Raw genomic sequence first — 14883 nt, 5'->3', positions numbered from 1 at the left:
AGGGGCTGTCCTTCATGTCTTTCTTTATATATATATATATATATATATATATATATATATATATATATATATATATATATATATATGAGAATCACATCATATAGTTTCATGCAAAATCAAGAAACAGTAAAAACATTTTAATGAGATGCAGTTAATAGTTTGGTCGCAGTTGATCTCAGCCTATACATATGGGACAAATGTCGAAGTCAACATCGGATTGGTTGAATTCTACAGGATTTTCCGAGAGATGTGTGTTTTGGGTTCTTTAAGGTTCGGCCTGGAAACAAACCTCTCATGGCGCCAAACCCCCTCACGAAAGAAAAAATTAAAAATTTTGCAGCATATAATCTTTACAACATGTCCAATATGTCTGTTATTGTGGCTACATTTCCACACCCCAAAACGTGAAGTTGAAACGAAACTAATTGTGATTGGTTGTTTGACATGCTTTTCAAATGGCTTTGTGGGCGGGCCTTGTCCAATTAAGGCTGCCATGAATTCCAGACCTTAAGTCGTCAGTCTGAAAGTCTGGCTAAGCGACACTACTGTTGTAGGTAGTAGTAATCAAAAGAATGTAGTTTAATAACTGCAGTTTGAAAAAAATGCAAGCTACTCATGTTTTAAAGTTGGTAGTCTTCACCCAAGTGGAACATCTACCCAGACACGGCCCTGTTTTATGTGAAAGATGAGTCTGACAGTGCATTTTATTCACATCAGATTCATTGAATGTGGAAGTGATTGTCTTATGGTTATTTTTTACAAGGCTGCTAAAAAGTTACCACTTTCCTCAATGTCAGAATTTATTTCCTGCGTTGATTTTACTTCATGCTGACGCATTGCTTGCCATTTTGCAGAGCAAACATATTTTTATTTCAAAGCATAACCCATCACTAAGACATGTTTAGGCATATTGAGACACGCAGGAAAATTGTGAGGGAAGGCTGTGAATCCTGGATGCTGCACTCCTGCGGTGAGAGGGGAGTTTGTGAGAAATACAGAGAGAAAAAGAAAGAGGGATTGGAATGGATAAAAGGAAGTGACTAGAGATTATACAGTCTCTTTTTGCACTTTCTTCCTCACTTCTGAAATTTTTCCTGAAAGCCTAGGATTTAATTAATGCTGAGAGTGTCCCTGACAGCCACATCCCAGCCTCTGCACACTGACGTTGGAGTTATTTATTCACAATTTTTTAATATCACCCAAAAACATCCTCAGGCATGTTGCTTTTTGCTTTATAACACACTAATCTCTCTTTTGCTAAATATCACAGTAGTGGCAAATTAGAAAATGGAAAAGGAAGGAGACTATGCACATCAGTGGCATGCTAATATCCATTTGCCAAAAAAAAAAAAAAACTTCACAGACATCACCTCAGATAAACTGTCTGCTTAATGTACAATGACTAGGGCTTCTATTATTCAACTGCCTCTTGTGAACTTCCATTGCATAATAAAAACACTATGCTTTCACGTTTGATCTTTGGCCAGTAACCGCTGGCCACCGTGGCACAAAGGGCAGTTGCTTATTCTCTTGTATTTTGTCCTCTGAGATATTGCTTTCCTTGAGTTCCCCGGGTTGCCAGCCAAGAAAGGGCAATAATGCAATGATCAAAATGATTTGCACCCCATTCAGAAGCCCTCTACAGCTGGAAAACTGTCAGGGTGGTGGAGGGACTCATGCTGATGTAAATGCACTCATAAAAATTGCCAAGTGTGAATTGCTCCATCTACTGGCTGCATGTTTTGTCCATACAGGATGGGACTTGCTCCATTGCTTTGATTCGTTTTGCCCCAGATTTTTTATTTATTTATTATTATTATTATTATTATTATTATTATTATTATTATTATTATTATTATTATTATTTATATTTTTTCAGTTTTATGCACTGAATGGAAAATTAAGGTCTCTGCTTTCTAATAACATAATTCTTATTCTCCATTATTCTTCACAGAATTAGATTTATTCAGACTAATGTTAAATAATGGTTGGGTAACATCCTCTGATATTTATTCATGAACAAGCAGTAAAGTAAAAGTTACGATGGCTACTGTGATTTTTCACATTAAACAGCATATTTTGTTTGAATTCAGTAATACACAGTTGGAGTAATTTGGTAGTTCAGACTTTTTTTGTATAAAATAAAAATAACATTTATATACATAGACTGAGGAAGTCTTTAATATCTTAAAAATTTATGTGTTGATTTGTTTTTATTATTATTATTATTATAAACATCTTGCAACAATTTCAAAAGCAGTTACAAGTAAATAATAATAGGTCAAATAAAATAAGAAGAAAAACATAGAATGACATTAAGAACGGAGAAAAAACAACCAAATTGGAGAATTATGGAGCGGTTACATGTTGTTCAGCAAATTTCTGCGGCTGAAATCCATGCAATCAGAAATTTTGTGCGATGATGGAAGATTTTCCCATGCAGATTCTTTTTGGGTTTAGTTGGTCATGTGAAATGCAGCATTCACCAACAGAAAACAGCTTGGCTTGAAAGGGAATCTGTAGTACGCTGTGCTTTATGTCTCTACACTATCAAAAATAGATACCTTTTTTGACCAGAAAATTTCAGACGTTCTACTAATTTCATATATTTACTAAGATTATTCATAAATATTTGATGTTATGTTGCTATTGAATTGTTGTGAATGGTTTTTATACACAAACCGTGTAGTAACCACATCTACATACCAGCAAGGGGTAACTGGACTGTACTATCCAGCCTGGCCTTAACCCATTGGAACTGACAAGACAAAGTGATCCACATTTGTGACAGCAGCTCGTTAAACTGTTCCCATCTTTGTCACTGAGCTCCCTGTTGAGCCATTTGGATTGAAAAAAGCAAACAATAGGGGACATGTGGCTTGTCTGAACTCGCTCAAAGCTCACATATCCAAATGAAAAATGAATGCACAGACCATATGCTGGAAGGCCCATGGGCAACCTCCACCAGTCTAACCCAATCACTGGACCTTTTTTCCTTCTTTTTTTTTCTCGAATATGTGTGCTCTTATTGCCAGAGCAAAGTAATTTTCCCCGGCTCGGCAATGTTGGTCTCTTAAGCAAAGATGAATGAGTTCTGCAGTTCCCCGTAATGCTTTAGTTTCCCATGGAAAATGAGAAAATGTAGAGATGGCCCTTCAGCATGATGTCCTGTGTACATTTGATATCATAAAATCTGTGATTTACGTGATATAACTGTAAAATACTTGACCCGAATATGATTTGAGATTAGCAGGTGCTGCTATGTCAACATTCTTGACAAATGGCTGACACGCTAGCCACATTTTTGTCCTCATCTCTCTTTATCTCTCTGTTCCTCGGAATGATGCGAGCATTGGGCCCATACTGCTGTCATGAAACTTTGGATCTTTTTTCATTACCAGAAAGAACAAGGTTTTTGCCATGGTCTGCTAGTCAGTTCATTACGCATAGGACAGAAATACAAGGATTCAATTAAACTAGGCTTTGATTTGACCTATAGGATTTTTTTTGTAGAAAGAAACAGAGACTCTCCAAATTAAACTTTCTGGCAGGAGCCATATAGTACAGTACTAGCGGTGGTCTTGCACACACACACACACACACACACACACACACACACACACCTGAATGCAAATTTTAACAACTATTGCAAAAAAAAAAAAAAAAAAAATGAATAAACGAAATAACAATTGTTATTATTAATAGATTACCAATATTCAGAAAGATCTAATTAAACCAAGCTTTAAATGCTTGTCTGTCATGAACATTTTATTGTTTTATTAGTTGACACTTTATAGTAACTATAATAAATCATTAACAAACTTTATATAATGCTTAATCGATCATTAGTTAATAAAATATCTTCTTTTGAATTGGAGTTTGAGCTTTGTAACTTTGCAGATATTTTTTTTATGCTCAAACAGCAACATTACAGACTAACTAAAGTTGAAAAAGTGAAAAAGCATAATAGCACCCCTTTAATATAATGTTCAGAGAGTTAGAAAACTGCAATAATGTGCTTGTTAATGTTTGCTAATAAACTTATTAAACATTAGATAATGTTCAAATAAATCATTATTAATGTAAGTTACAAATGTCATTAAATTTTCAATTCCATATAATCAAGCACTTATTAATAATCTACAAATGATTTTAACAGATGTTATAAAACAATGAAAAGCTTGTGTTAATGCACAGCACTTTTGCCTGTAATATGGGTAAGTTTAGGGACAGGTTTGGTTGTATGGGTAGGTTTAAGGGTTGGTTAAAGGGTCAACAGTGTTTAAAACTTGTTTTGTTTTTTTGCCCTGTTTATTTGTGATTCAAGAAATATCCTGTCTAATGATATACTGAAGAGTAGTATAGTAATGTGAGTGTTCAGGCAATACAAACTTTTTTTTTTGCACCAAAGGTACAACCTGTTATTTCTTTAGCAAACATTTAGCTAAACTTAACCAGCCACCCTTTACACAAACCTTGTTAAATTACCTAAAAGTCCAATAATCATAAAGATACTAAATGATTATTAATTGTTTATAAACATTTACAAACAACGAATAGTTTAAACTATATTCGCTATGGCAAAAACATGAACAAATGATTAATAAATAATTAGTAAAGATATGTGAATAGGGTAAATTCAGGTCTTTCGGGGCAAATTTTTGTAAGAGATGATTGTTAATAAAGTTATTATCGATTAGTTAAACATTTATAAACATTTGCAATTGATGAATAGTTATAATATGCTGATTTGGTGTTCAAATATTGATTATTATTATTATTATCAGTTTTGAAAACATTAATTTATTGGAAGCATTTGATTACTTTTTTTTCTGAATTATTTAAAGAATATAAATAAAAAGCAGTATTTATTTGAAAAAAAAAAACCGTGTGCGTGCAATATAATTATTAATAATATTACATTAATATTATAACTTTCCAATGAAAATTATTTATATTTCTAAATATTCAAAAACTAGCATTTAGCTGGTTATTAAGTGAATCAGTGAATCATTTATTTGAACCCAAAGAACTGATTTACATAATTGATTGGGGTTTCCCAACACCACACATGAGAGAGAAAGAGGGCTGTATTGGAAACCATGTTTGATTATTTTCTCACTTAGCTCAGCTGTAGAGCTTTATGTACAATACTATGTGTGACAGCATTTTAGACTGACCTACCCCTATTTTTTGAAAAAGTAACTTATCTGGCGAAGCTATGCTATTTTTTAAAGCAGCTGACCTACTGTCATGCTATCGACAAATATAGTCTGCTGTCATTCATCATGTATTGCATAAAAGATTAACAAAGGCCATGGAAGTTTGTAAAAGTGAGAGGAGGGACATCAGTAAGATGTCAGAGAGACAGAAGCATGTCTTCATTCAGAAATTCAGTCATCTTTATTTCTTTCTTTTCATAACCAAGGCAACCTAGCAGCCGGCTCTATCTGTATGAGGAGGCAAGAGGGCTTTTCCTTTCCGACGCCCTTGCAAATTTTTGTCTCTCTTATCTTTCTCCCCACCCAGCTGACTCCATGCCAAGTCTTTTTTTCTCCTGTTTCTCTCTTTATTTATTCTGCAGGCGAATGGTTCGTCCTTTGGTGCAGTTGCCGCATGTAAGGGGGTGGTAGAGGCCACCAAGAGAAGGAAGAAAGCATTCTTTGTGATCAGGCATCTGAGCTTCCCAGTAAGACAAAGGGCTTTGGCTCAAATAGGCTGTCTCAGGATCTGTGAGGAAAGAGCCTAGGTTTAACACCTTTGATGGTTCTCATTTTGGTTGGCTGATTTAGTGCAAGGGTAGAGCACGGTGGTCACTTTACAAAGTTCATAAAGTCAGTAGGAATTTATTTGAGTCAGTTAAATGTGACAAGAACAAAACTAGATGTTTACCAGAATGTTGCCCAATCAGCTGGGGTCTTAAAGCGTATTTTAAAGTTGCAGTAGTCCACTCAGTCACATTGATTAAGCAATTTCCAGAATTCAAGCCTTCTGTGAAAGCCACATTTCTATTAGACTCTGAAGCCTAACAATAGCCCCACTTAAAGCAAGGCACTACAGGTGAACAGGGTACAACTTTTAACTAATAGATATTGATTAATATATTTTCAGCATAAGACATTAGATTTTTTTTTTTTTTTTTTTTTTTTCGTATTTCAGGTTTACTGAAATATTGGGCCTTATTTTAACCATCTAAACGCAAAGTGTAAAGCGCACGGCGCAGGTGCACTCAGGGCTTGTCCAAATCCACTTTCGCTATTTTAACGACGGAAAAACAGTCCGTGCGCCTGGGCACATTTTTGGAATGGGTTGTGCCTATTCTCTTAATGAGTAATGGCGTTCAATAAATCAACTAGAGAGTCATCTCCCATTCCATTTAAGAGCGAAATGCGCTCGAGCCATGGCGGATCGCTATTTACATGGCGCAATTTGTTGGCGGAAAAGCTGAACAATTCTCAAGCGAAGAAACTTATCTGCTTGTGCGCTAAAGTTAAAGCGCGGTCATCTACGGGACAGGCAGGAATTCACCAAAGCTCTGCGCGATGAGTCAGTTAATTATATGTGTGTGTTTTGGCACGATTGTTCAATTAATTAGCCAATTTCATTCATCATTATAACTAGTAATAGGCTGAATTGCAAATAGGCAGCCTAATTCTAATACACAATGTCTATCCATCATTACATTTAATATTTATGTACACAATAATATTATTTTACACTGTAATCCTTTTGTTTTTAATATTTGCCATGTATATGTGATGCGCATCCCTGTGTGCAAAGTCAACGCGCCCCGTGGACCTGCCCAGAGGCGCACTTTCTACCAACGCGCTCTTTAAAATAACAAAAAAATATTGCGCTCCTTTTCAGCTCCTTAAAATAGCAGTTTGCCAGCAATGTGCCTGAACACACCTCTGTTTTATTTAATTAAACGACGTGGCGCTGGACGGGAAAATGCGAACAAAATGCAAAAATATCACATTAATTATTTTTATTACATTCATGTCATTAATTTTGTCACATTAATAACTGTTTTGTACTGAATTTGCTTGTAAACAGTGCATGATTTGTGCATATTTCTCTTCTGATTAAGATGAGATGACTTTCTCTTGGGAGAAAACAATATTTTAAATAGGGGACTTATTTTTTAGCAAGAGCAATAATTTAACCCTTAGATAAGTTTGAGGTTAAAAACGTCTTGATATATTTGTTTATTACAAGCACAAAGCTTTTTGCTTCACAAGACATTGATTAACTGGAGTCAACATAGATTAGTTTGAATGTTTTTATTAGCTGTTTGAATTCTCATTCTGACGGCACCCATTCACTGCAGAGGATCCATTGATGAGCAAGGGATGCTTTGCTAAATTTCTCCAAATATTTTTCGATGAAGAACACATCTACATCTCGGATGGCACCAAGGGTGAAAACATTTTCAGGAAATTTTCCATTCCTTTAACAAACTCCTCATTAAAGACCTCTAGAATATAGATGGGAATAAAACTGAGTAAGGTTTGGTGCATTTAAGTGATGATGAAGTGGAGATTTCTGGCACAGGGAATGAGAAAAAAAAAATCTGTGCTGTTGCCTATAGTGTCTTGAAAAGACATAGGAAGAGTTCAGCATGAGACTGACTGAACAAATCCCTCCACCATTAGGTTTTTAAATTCAGACCCCTCTGTATCCTCTCAGCAGGGACTTGCGCAGCAGATACGGATACCCTTCATCAGTTTCAGTGCTGCTGTTCTGTAGGTCTTGTAAAACGCTCTCTGTGCCACAGAGATAGCATTGCTCCAAATATCATCCTCCAGGTGCCACAACTGGCTGACTCCCAGGGTTCATTGAATAGGCTACTGGGAGTATGCTGAGGTAAATAGTTGATGAGAGATTGCTCAGATTAATTAGTTCAGCACATTGTCTTGGCTAATTCAGTCTTCCGCATGACCAAGCCTGAAAACGTAACCTGTTTTATAAAAAATAAAAGGGCACATAAATGATTTTCCCCCTCCTGCTCCCTTTTAGATTGCAAACAAATACTATATACATTTTCCAGATTAAATGCAAATGACAGTGGCATTTTCATATTTGTACTCAGTTAGGAAATTAGCATCTTAATGATGTGAATCATAATGAGCTAGTGTGTTGACACTCACAAAGTGTGTTTTTATATTTATTAGCAGATAAATTCAGTTTAAAAGTTCCACTTTCAATGGAAAGTTGACATGTCTGGCCAGTTGACTGCATTTAATTGTGCTATACTACTTTTTTTGTTTTGTATTTTACATTTGTATTTATTTATAATGTCACCATTTAGCTAATTAAACGTGTGTGTGTGTGTGTGTGTGTTTAGGACAATTAAAACAAGATTAAAGAGGCTAAAAATGTATATATATATATATATATATATATATATATATATATATATATATATATATATATATATATATATATATATTACATTCTTACCTTACCATCTTATATACCATATATATATAAATTATGGATTTTAACCTTAAATCTTGATGTTAATTCAAATAAAAATATCTATGCCCATGTCATCAAGTTATTATGGAAGTGAGAGTTATGAAAATCAGAATGAAAATGTAAACATAATATGAATGATAAGCTGATGTATACAAAGCATACAACCCTCCACATGCACACAATCATAATTGTACGTCATGCAAGGACAGATACTTTATGTACATATGAATGAACATGTTTCAACTCTGCAGCATCCAGGCTGTCATAAGGGTCAGACTGCATTCCAGATTATTCCTGCCTAGAATAGTCCAGAAAACAAATGACTATGTAGGCATGCCCAGCATGGTTTGATAAATTTCTCACATTTCCAGCAAATGAGTGCAGTCAGGCGCACATTAGAGCAGAATGGCAGTGGCATTAAATATTTAGCAGTGCTCTTATTAATGTTCATCACATCGGCCAAATGCCAATCCTTACCAAGAGAGTGATAGAATGATTATTTTAGCTTCTATTTCCCTCCACCCTGTCGTCCCAAGTGCCCTTACCCTGAGGGAAAAAAAAACCTCTGAAAAGGCCGTCCGGGCAGATGGCAGCAAATTCAGTGGGTTTCAATTACAGTCTGAATGCCAAACAGCATTTACATGATTCTGGAGCACCTGTGTCTACTTGAATATAACAAAATGCATAGGAAAGACCAAGGCATCTCGGTAACTATAAGGTTTATAATCACGCTGGAGTGCTCAAAATTGTGAATATGAATGGGAATATACTTCAGAGATATTTTACTCATAAGAATTTCTAGGGATGCCAAAAATTGTGTCCAACGAGTATTTGAGAAAAACCTTTATTTCATAATGATATTTCCCCCCATTTTAAATTCTTACTATCCAATGAAAGGATAATTTTTTTTATTATTATTTTTAAATAAAAGATCAAAAGGATTAACAATGCAGATCAATTTTCACAACCTTTTTTGACCATATTTACCAAGGCTGCAAATATTTTTGGCCATGACTGTAACTATATACTACTGTTTTAAAAAAAATGGTTTTAAGAGGTTAATACAAAATTCAGAGTAAAGAGAAACATTCTATATCAAATAAATGCTTTTCTTCAGTTTGTTATTCATCAAAGAATCTTGAAAAATAAAGCATTGTTAAAAAAAAGAAAAAAAAAGATGAAGAAGCACGAAATACATTTTTCATGCGTCACAGGAATACATTTCATTTAAAAAATATTACAATCGGAAACAGTTATTTTACTGTAAATTGTAAGAACACTCTTAAAAATTGTCCCGTTAAAAAACAGTAAGTAACTGGCGGCACAGTTGCCAGCAAGTTACTGTTAAATTAACAGTGTCTTGCTGTTGTTGAAATTTACAGTTTGTTACTGTTTTTGGAAATACAGCATAAAGCTGTTATTTTATAAATTAACAATAAATTACTGTCAAAAGCATTAACAGTTAGTTGATGTTTTTTTCTTTCTTTTAACTGTAAACTACAAACTACACACTGCTAAGAAAAAAAGGTGGAATTATTTTTCTAGATATTTCTTTAATTTTATGAATTAACCCTTTTAAGTCTTGCTATAAAACCATGTTTTAATACAACATACAGATATAGCCTTTGAAACATTAAAAATTCAACACAAAGTGTAACTTCAAATTTGTTTTATTAAAACAAAAAAAAAAAAGCTACTTTAAATCACAAAATATTCTCAAAATTAGTGGCTGATGCAAGTGGAATGACTAAAACTTAAGCCTCAGAGTAAACTTTCGTTTAACTGAATAAACAAATAATTTACATAACATTAGAAAAAAATAAATGAGTGACTTTAGCGAACTGCTGAGAGAATAAGAATTACTAAATTATTAGTGAATAAGAGTTACTGAATGAAGAAATAATTCAATGATGAATGAAGTCAAAATGTAGGTATTCAAGAATGAACACCTGAAAAAATTGTGCGACTAAACACACTAAAAACATGTTTTTATCATGTGTGAAGAGTATGTGTACGGTGTGTGTGTGTGGTATGTCAGTGGATGAGTGAGTTCACTTATATGAAGTCCCACTCAAAGTCCATTAGCTTCTTAAGTAGACTGGCAACCCGAGTGTTGACTGATTTCTTTTTGTGGCCGACCTTCCCTGTCCGCTTTGATAGGACTTGTCCACCCTTGGTGCCTTTTTCAGGATTTATTCCAATGAAGCACCTGAAAAACAAATGCATACATTCAGAATTAGTGTGGGTAAAATTTTACATAACGAGAATGTGAATAGAAATTATCATATGATTCTAAGCATCTAACCTCTGAATAAATTCCAACGTGGATGCAGCCTCAGCTTGGTACTCCACATTGAAATTGTAGAAAGTTGAAAACACAGCAGCAAGTCCAGACAGAAAACTTGGCTGGATGCCCTCACAGATTATTTGCCCCTCAAAACTAATCATCCATTTATGAATGCAGCTTCCTGGTTTTTCACCTAAAACATTTCAAAGAAAAAACAATGTCATACAGTCATATAACACTAATTTTCTACTGCCAGATTGCAAACAAATGCAAGGGAAACTGAAATGATTTTACCTAGTCACAAAGCCCTGTTCTTTTAACATAACATATGCATTTCAAAATGCTGATTGTGGACTGGTCTGGACAGACACTGAAGTCAACATGTGCATTATACTGTGTATTGTGAAATAGTTGCTGCAATTTTTATGATTTATTTAACTCAATATTTTTGCTCAGTACAGTTGAAGGGTTAAAAAAAAGTAATTAATTAGTCCCCCTCACTTTCAAAGAGTTTTCATTTTCAAAACACAAATGAAACTATTTTTAATATTCTTTCATCATTTCTGTTCATTAAAAGTCCAGTCAAATCCAGGGTAAATGGAAATTCAAACGCGCTAGCCTGACAGACCAGAACAAACCTCACGTCAAGCAAGCATGTTTGAGCTTATTTGCTGTATGCTAAATGATGAATGTTTATACACGAATATACAAATAAAATTCATACATTTACAAAAATTTATGAAACATTTTGAAGCATCAAAGTTTTTTTTTTTTCAATTGTTTAACAAAAATGCTGAAAGAATTGTATGAATATATTCATTTGTTTTCCAAAGATGAATAAAAGTCTTAAGGGCTTGGAATGACATGAGTGTGGGTAAAAGATAGCAGAATATTTATTTTGTGTGACCTGTCCCTTTCAGTGTTGTACAGAAGCATTTACCATATTTTTTGAAATATAGAAAAAACATTCTTAATGGCTTATGTAATAAAATAGACTATACATTCATATAGTTCTATACATACCAAAGAGTATCAGTCGAGGAGTTGAAGGTAGTTCAAGTGTCCTTTCTACATCAGCTGCAGTGGAAGATGCCTAAGAAACAGTAACAATGATGAGGACACAGAGACAAAATACACTAACAATATTTTTGATGAAAAATATTTAATGAATTATCTGCATATAGTGGACTTCAATGGTGCAATGATGTGGACTTTAAGATGGGAATAAAACTGAGTTAGTGTATCACATTTGTCATTGTGTTGTCTGTAAAGATGTGATTTTAAAGCTGCTAATTTAGCAAATTTCCTGTTAAAGTCCTGGATGCAACAATGAAGAAACAAGTTAGGGGTATTGCTGTGAATCCTCATGTGCTTCACATAGACCACTGGAGTACTGCATTGCTGCCCGAATAACTGACACCCAAACATGCTGACAAGTCAAAATGGACAGTCTTTAGGCACGAAAAAACGTAACTCAAACAATCTCAACAATAACAAAAGAAAATCTCCACAAAAATAAAACTGCCATTGGCCTACTGTACTGGGTAAAGTAACATTGCAATACAAACCAACAACGCAAAATAAATCAACATGAATTATTCTTACTGATTATTATATCGCGTAACTTATTCTATCAAGCCAACTTGGATCGAAGCAATCCAAAATACAGCCAACAATAAAGTAACAAAACGACAACACTATTAAGAAAAACTTCCCTCGGAATACAGTTATGTACAAATTAGAAGAACAAGCTTACCCAAATTCGCAAGCACAACGTTATTGAAATCAACGTTTTGTCTAATATACACTATTAGGCATTAAATGAAAAGATAAAATTTAGCAAGCTAAAATTAGCAAACGAGAAGACGATAATTTCAGCGTGTTACAGATACATTAATATTACTTCGTTGCTATTGTGTTAAAGGCTTACTTTGCAGAATTTATATCATGTTTGATTAAACTCACCTTGTAATCGGGGGATATCTGAATCTATCCAGCTCCAATCTATGATGCCGTTGGAACGTTGACGATTTTAGCACTGAAATGGACATATTAAACAGTTACAGCCTCAGCATCCACTTATCAAAGTTATTTGCACAGTTATTTGCAATTGCAAACGTGTATTTTGTGTGAAAGGAGCCAGGCAAAGGTGCACTCACCGGTTAAATCACAATATAAAGACGGATGAAAATCCACATGTGCTCGCTGCAGCTTTCTGTTCCCAAAATACTGTTAAGTACTGTTTTCTTTCCTTCAAGCAATAAATACGGTAAAATAACGTTAAATTTTATCTAGGTCATTTCACCGAACGTAAATAAACAGGTAAGCACTGCTTTTTAAAATAACGGGTTTATACTGTTAAAATTTTGACGTAAATTAACAGCAATTTTTAACAGTGAATATTACACAATATTGTTTTTTATTGTATAAAATACTTCTTCCAAAAAAGAAATCACAAAAATATCACTCCAAAGTTTTCATTGGTATTGTATAATGATTATTTATTTAATTCAATATTTTTATAAATATAGACATTTAAAGCTGCAGTAGGTAACTTTTGTAAAAATATATTTTTTACATATTTGTTAAACCTGTCATTATGTCCTGACAGTAGAATATGAGACAGATAATCTGTGAAAAAATCAAGCTCCTCTGGCTCCTCCCAGTGGTCCTATTGCCACCATGAATCCATTTTCCAAACCGTGTTTTTGGCTTGTCCTGAATCACTAGGATTCACCTATAATAAGTGTTTATATTCGGACTATTTTAGATTGCTTCGGGGGTACCGCGGCGGAGTAACCCAGTATCTTTGTGATTCTTCATAGACATAAACAGTTCCGGCTACGATGTTCTTCCGCAAGATGCAAGCAGTTCTGTTTATTAACCGCTAGAACGTCAAAAGTTACCTACCGCAGCTTGAATATAGCTTTTTTTTTATCAGGTCAGGGCAGGTTGTCGCATGTTTGTTTGTCATTTTACAGAATACATTTAATTTACATTTTATATTAGCAAGTGGTATGACTAGGAATTCTACGCTGCCATTTACATTTTTATAATACATTTATTAATTTAATGTATTGTTTAATTTGTGTATCATTATGCTGCCACTAGTACACAGCTCCAGGTGAAGAAGGGAACAGCCTTTTCAAAGTAGATAAACAGTTTTCCTAAGAAAAATCTATCTATTGCATTATGAGGCATTGCAGGGTTTGTGACTGGAAAGTGTTTGTGGTCAGAGCTGTGAAACGAATTGCCTGTGAGGGGAAATCAGATCATTTTAATATCTATAATCAATATTTTACCAGGGTCTTTGAAGTGCCACAGCTGTGGGGGCTTTTGGCTCATTATCCATGTGGATGCAATGGAATATTTGGAAAGAGAAAGGGAGAGGACGTGATGAGAAAGAGATCTGGAGAGAAAGATTGAAACAAGAGGTTAATATCTTACAGAGAACGAAGAAAAATAAGTCCAAGTGCTGGAGCCACACTGACCCTTTATATCCATGGAACAAAGCTAATTGCACAATTTGAATATATTTTGAGCTAATGGACTTTCCTCCCCCTAAAATCTCAGATTTCTCACTTATCATGCATTAGATGAAACAGACCCTGTACTGATCAAAAAAAGAAACTGCATTTGGCAAACAGACATATTTTTTCTCATAATGCTAAAAGATTTGGTACACCTGTAGCCATAAGGTTTGTAAATAAATAATAAAATACAAATAAATAAATACATAATAATAAAGTAAAAATAAATAAATACAAACCTGAAAATGTCATATCTGAGTAGTTCCTCCAAGCCCCAAAATCAGTATAGTATCTGGTCGGTACTGAAAAGTAAATTTTTAATTTGACACAAAATATGATATCTAGCAAGTTATTAGGTCATGTTTTCTCCCTTTTTTTCCAAACACCAGTCTCCTTTCTCAGCAGAACACAATATATCAGCTCAACCAATTGCAGTGCAACATTCCATGCACTGTTAACGGTGTCAACCAATCACAGCCCACCATTCCACAGTCTCTAGGGAGTCTTCCTCATCTACCTTGTACTTTGTGATCAACAAACAAACTTAGGGCTGCACGAGAAATCGCATGTGATTGTCACGCGCAT

At 34.4% G+C, this 14883-nt stretch overlaps 1 protein-coding gene and 1 long non-coding RNA gene across 5 annotated transcripts in view; one reads left to right on the top strand and one right to left on the bottom strand.

Moving 5' to 3' along the window:
* Positions 1–14883, top strand: part of LOC113062137 (CUB and sushi domain-containing protein 3-like) — a 365289-nt gene that overhangs the window by 61858 nt on the left and 288548 nt on the right. The window lies entirely within an intron of this gene.
* LOC113062138 (uncharacterized) lies at positions 10184–13160 on the bottom strand. Its single transcript, XR_003278504.1, has 5 exons — positions 12928–13160; positions 12734–12806; positions 11792–11861; positions 10787–10961; positions 10184–10690 (listed from the first exon to the last, which is right to left on the bottom strand). It is a non-coding gene; the product is annotated as an uncharacterized LOC113062138 (long non-coding RNA).

Source organism: Carassius auratus, chromosome 44 (genome assembly GCF_003368295.1).
Source record: "Carassius auratus strain Wakin chromosome 44, ASM336829v1, whole genome shotgun sequence".
Lineage (NCBI taxonomy): Eukaryota > Metazoa > Chordata > Actinopteri > Cypriniformes > Cyprinidae > Carassius > Carassius auratus.
Note: the sequence above shows the minus strand (reverse complement) of the source record. Positions and strands in the feature narration are given on the sequence as shown.